Source organism: Falco naumanni, chromosome 3 (assembly GCF_017639655.2).
Source record: "Falco naumanni isolate bFalNau1 chromosome 3, bFalNau1.pat, whole genome shotgun sequence".
In the NCBI taxonomy this organism is placed as follows: Eukaryota; Metazoa; Chordata; class Aves; order Falconiformes; family Falconidae; genus Falco; species Falco naumanni.
This window is the reverse complement of record NC_054056.1, coordinates 89,051,201-89,057,354: the sequence shown is the minus strand read 5'-3', so window position 1 is coordinate 89,057,354 and position 6,154 is coordinate 89,051,201.

The following is a 6,154-nucleotide window of genomic DNA, read 5'->3' as shown; positions in this document are numbered from 1 at the left end:
TGTACATGATATCAAACCTGATCTTTGATGTCTAGTATGGATGACCTGGTAGCTAAAGGGAATTTGAGCATTTAAACTGCCAATACTACTTGAATCTAGTAGAGCTTTTGCAATCTATAGCTTTCATGAGAGCACAAAGTTAAAGGTTAAATTATTTTCTTAAGTAACACAAAGTTTTGCCTATTTTTTCTTCTCTCTGGTGCTCACAAATGATAATTTTGGATCTCTAAAAATGTGTAACCACAGCTGTATAGGTAAATATTTTGTTCCTAAATAACTGACAGTGGATGAAACCATTCTGAAAGAAAAACAAATGGAAGAAGAAACAGTTCAAACTTCTATACTTTGAGAGATGCCACATTAGCAAAACTTTTAAGCAGACCTTAAATTAAGTCCACAAACAGGCACAGCCTGAGAATCAAAGGATAAGAGATTCAGTTTCCATAACCAAGATATTTAACTTCACTCTAGTTGTGACCCCAGTTTGTATCAGCTGAAAATCCGCAAGAAAGTAGCAATTTGAGAATAAAATCTTTTGAACAGCTTATGCCTCTGTGTGTGTGTGTCTTGCCCCCTCCAAGCCAACAGCAATATTCCCACTAAGCTAAGACACCACACTGATTTCATTTGGCGGGGTCACAATGTTGATAGCTGTTACCGATTTCTTTATCCTGGACTATGTCTTCCTTAAATAAACAAGGTCTGACTGAAGCAGGACTCATGCTAGTTCCCAGCAAAGTCTTCATGCTATTTAGCAAAGTAGCAGAATATAGGAAATAGTCTCCTGTACAGATCTTCCTGTATAACAGCAAAAGGAGAAGAATTTTTTATTGATCGTGTAAAGAATTTACTGCTGTTAAATCCAGGCAGTGATGAAAACAATTTGAGGATACGCCCAGTGTCTGTTGCCATGGCCTAACCATTTCCCTCATTTATAGCTTCTGCTATTTTGTTGCCCCACTGTCACCAGTGTCACTTCATCCTTATACTACCATCTCCCCTTTCTGGGACCACCACTGCTGCTTTGGCCCTGAACTGGTGGCCCAAAAAGCTTAAGCTGAGAAGCCTGGCTGTTTAAGCATGACTGCTCTGTCACTTAGGCATTTCTATAGGTCACATTTTGAGGGTGCACATAATCCGAGCAAAAGCCAGTATGAGCTAAGGTCTGGGAGGGCTTCCATGCTGGCTGAGGGCATCAGAGCTGTAACAAACTGACTTCTTACCGAGGGGTGGCCATTTTCAGTTGGAAAATCCTGTATTATAATACGTAACAAATCCTTATGGTGAATCCTCTAGCCGAGAGGAATTCAGAATGACTTCCTAAGAATGGAAAGATTTAATTTATGCAATAATTAAAAAAGGGAGGTTCTTCGCATTCTGGCATTCTGCTTTAGCATGGTTAAGTATTTAAAGGCTAATCCTACTGCAATAATAAAACTTCATGGCATCAAAAATATAAGAATGGGTATTTTAGTAGCTCATGTCTATAAAGTCTGAAAAGCAAGACATAAAAGCTTCCTGACATGAAGGAAGGTCCCTGCTGTCTTGGTCTCCGTGGACTGTGACAAGCAGAAAGAGCTACGGCTCTCTGGAAATCAGAGATCCAGGCAGGCATCAACATGCCATTGTGCTCCAGAGGCTGCAGCAGGCTAAACGAAACAGCTGCAAACACTTGTCTGTGCCTTGTGTCAGCAAGTGATCTCTACTACAGAACCTCAGAACCCTGTTTTCATGCAGGCCCTGCTCTCCCTTAGGGACTCCTTCAATAAATGAGGAAAATTTTCCTCTCAGAGAAAAAGCATAATGCCTTGAGAGCACAGACAGGCATAACAGCTCTAAATCCTTTGCAGTTTTGTTTACCTCCCAGCTGCATGCCCAAAGAACAGAAAGGAACTTGCAGACTGACACCTGAGAAATTAAAACAATAAATACCATATACACTTAATTCCCAGTAGCTCATTTTTTAGTCAAGCCACTGCCAGAAGTCATACAGAAAAGTGAAGGAAGAAGGAACAGCTTGATAGTAGTTGAAAACCAGAGTTGAAATCAAAAACAATTCTTGCATAAATTAGTGCAGGACTGGTTTGGCAGGGCAGGATTTTCTCAGACGCTGCCCATCCTTCAGGGACCTACAGCCTCATGAGTGATTGCCTCCTCCTTGAGGAGGTAATTAACTTTTGCCAAATGATTAAGCAAGGCTCGGTCGGGGTTTATGGAAGTGTGACATCTTATGAACTGCTCCATAGACTTATTGAGGGACCAAGCTGCCTCTATTTGTTAGGACATTTTGAAATTCTCAGTTTTTCATTCAAGAAGAACTAGTAAATAAATCAGAGAATCTCTCTCAGAGACCAAATATTGTTCCTTTCAGCAGATTCCCTTGGAAACTGAGGGCATTTAGAAAGTCATCTCCTATCAAAGATGTTGGAACATGCTGGACATTGAATTTACTCCTTAATATTATTTCAGATAATTTCATGGACTTTTCTTTATGTGATTGTGGCAGTGAGTTTCTACTGCCACATATAGCAAAGTAAAACCAGACAATAAAAATGATAAACCCCTAATGTTTTCTAGTTTCAGTTAGAAAATTAATGACATTAAAGATTATATTTAAAACCAAAATCTAGCATATTTGAATTATGTATTAGAAATCAATATAAGTGTAGAAACTAATTTTAAAAGTCACAAGCAATCTCTTATTTTCTCCATTTATACACTCCATGGGGAATTTTCTCCTGCAGGTAGCAAATTGACCGAAATACCCCCCAAAACCCAACCATATACAACCATATAATAGCTACTGGAACATGAAATCATATGAGCCAGCAGTTTTCAACATGACCAAAAATGTGTATATCAAACCTCAAAACACCATTGCTGAGCATGAGCGTTGTCAGGTCTTAAAGGGAGTATTCGTGGCAGGTTATACCGTTGAACATTTTCCAGTGAGAGAGATCAAGCAAACAAAACAAAATCATGCATTATGAAGGATCAGCATAAAACACACTTATCAATAATAATAAAATAACCAAACAACAACAACAAATCCACTTTGATCTCCTCTGAAGAAAACATATCCTCCTTAGTAGGAAATGAGCATTTTTTCTTTTAGAGAGATCAAGCAAACAAAGCAAGATTATGCATTATGAAGGAACAGCATAAAACAAAACACTCTTGGCAATAATAATAAAATAACGAAACAACAACAACAACTCCACTTTGATCTCCTCTGAAGAAAACATATCCCACTCAGTAGGAAACAAGCATATTTCCTTTTGGTGTTTAAACTTTATGTTTATAAAAGTGTTCATTCAATTAATGCTTTGCATGCTCCAATTGCAGTACTGTGGTCAGAGGCTCGTTTTCCCATAGGAGGGACTTGCTCCACACCCAGCACTCCATTCCCACCCTAAGGGAAATCATAAAGGATATTTGAAAGAGAAGCCACTGTAGTCCAAATCTAAGAAAGGTATTAAAAAGAGAAGGTAGCAGCTTACCAGAGGGTAGGCGGATCTTTGCTTCATTTAGCAGAAAGGCTGCTGTAATTGAATAGTGACTCTCTAGCTGCTGCTCTGAATAAGCATACACCTGTTTCACCAGGGTGGGTAGGTTAACACTAAAATGAATATCCTCTACTCTTATTCTTGGTTTAGCCTTGCCTTTAGCTGCTACTTTTATTGCAGTAGCATGAATATTAAAATCAATGAAAGCTTTCAGGAAAGAAGATCTCAGAGTCTCCTGGAATGTGGTTTGTTCAATCAACCTCAGCTGAGGTCATTAGCAGGCAGAAGCAGGCAGCTTACATAGCAGCTGCTCTCTGTTCCTTGGAAAGTTGTGATAGCATAAGACAAAAGGAAGGTTGGGAAATCAAAAACAAATCCTTCATCCATGTGTCACTGAAATCAACAACACCACTTTCCCAGATGTTAATGTGAAAAAAATGCAGTCTAACTCCTTCTTGTTAATTTAGAAAGCCACAATGAGACTTTACTAACACTGTACACAAGGAAGACCTTTATACTTCTGGCATAACCTGCCAAACCAGAAAGATTTTTAGAGTGGATAAATTTGAAAAGAGTGGTAGTTAACTGAAAATCCTAGGTATTATTTCATTTCAAACAATCTAATATTTTTTCAGTTTCCTTTTTTTTAAATATATTTTCTTTTAAATACAATCTACTCACTGTTAAATATTTATCAACTCAGTTATTTTTATTAACCAGAGAATTATATATCTGTGGCTTTTCTAATAATTTGTGACATGACACATACACAAAACAGGCTGATCTTATCTGTGTATAAATATAAATTTGGTATATTTATATCAATTGTATATAAATATATGTGTAAAAATAAGATCTTATTTTAACTAAATAAGCTTTAAAAAATACTTCTAAGACAAAAAAGAAGCAAAGAAAGAAATTACTTACCCAATGTATTCTGCTTTGTCTTCTGAAACAATATGTTGCCCCGTCTATAAAGTACTTTTAGAAAGCCAGTGTGGTATACAGCAAAATAGCTACCAAAACAGGTAAATATCCAGAAAATAAAGTCCTCTGGGCAGAGCAAAACGTTAAGAAATGCAAGAGCATTAACGTGGGATTTCTGTTTTTCATGAACAAGGCCAATAGTAAGGCAAAAATTTGTATTGGTATGCCAAAGGGCATGTGGAAGGAGCTGAAAACAGCAGATCAAGAGTCCTAAGACACTGGACTGAGTTGAAGGCGTCAGGTAACAGGACTTTGTCAGAATGGGCTACTAATCCAGGAAAGTGGATTGACAGGAAAGAGAAATCATTGAATTCAAACACAGATACCCTTCCAATCAGCCTCAGCAATCCAACTGGAAAACAAGCAGGAGGGTTGCATCGTGTTGTACGTTCCATGCTGTAACCCACAGTGACCCAAAGCAATAATAAAAACAATTCAAACCTTTCTGTTGTCAGTGCTCCTCCTATTTCTTCCTTTTAAAGTAACATCTTGTAAAAACATGCTTTTTGTGATAAAGGCAGGTCTACAATTAATGTTTACACAGAAATGGCTGTGCTTTTTAAAAACACTATTCAAAGCAAGTATATGACAAGTATTTGGAATAAATGGCCTCCGAGTTGCTTTACTTTTATCTATGAAGGATGATTATTTATCCCTGAGAGCTCTCAAAGTCCTCCTGAAAAGATTGCACAATTCCAGCTGCCTGCTAGTCTGTGGTTACATATATTATAATACATAAAGAAACATTTTGGCAACAGAATTGCTTTGCAGGAATGTGTTCTCTGCTGGAAGAACAGAGACTGACCACCACGTTGCTTAATCAGGGCTGTGGGAAAATTACTTTGACAGGGCAATTAGAGAAACCTGGGACCTAATAGAGGCATAGTATTACAGAAGGCTTTTTTTAGGGTAAAATACAGCTATCACTTTCAGGATGGTTGGCACACACAGAATCTACTTTACCGCGGCTCCCTAAGCAGCACACCTGCCAGCTCAGCACGTGCTGATAGGGGTAACGGAGGGTGGAGTGGAGCAGACTGTGGCCAGGGTCTGTTGTACTCCCTGCTGGAATGGGAACTTGATGGAACTATGCAGCCGATGAGATGTCCACTGCTAAGTCAACGTTTGTGGAGAAATTGTGCTCCTCAGATGAAATAATCTCACTGTAATACCAATGCACACCTCCATCCCAAAATTACCTGCCTCCAAGGTACCACCACACGTCACTGGGCACGTGTACCAATCAATACCAAAAATATGTATGACCAGTGTCACTCAAGCTCCACCTAAACCTAAACAAAATGAACTGGTCCTGGACTGAAATAAATCCAAAAGGGGGGAATTGCTGTCTAAACTCCCAAATTACCAAACTCTGATTTAGTGTTTATATGTTAAACGTTTCTGTGTACAAAGTTAAGGTCAAGCTGACTCACCCTCTAAAGTCATCAAAAATAATGAATGAAAGGACTTCTAATCAAGGGAGTCAACCTTAGGAAACAAGTAACAGATTGGGGAAAAGAACACTGTTATCTAAATTATGGAGAAAGAAGCCTCCAAGTGAGAAAGTTCTGGCCAAGCTGATAAGGTGTTGCAATCCACAGAAAATTAGTTGAAAATAGGACAAAGATTATTGTGGCACTGGGAAATCACGACATCCAACT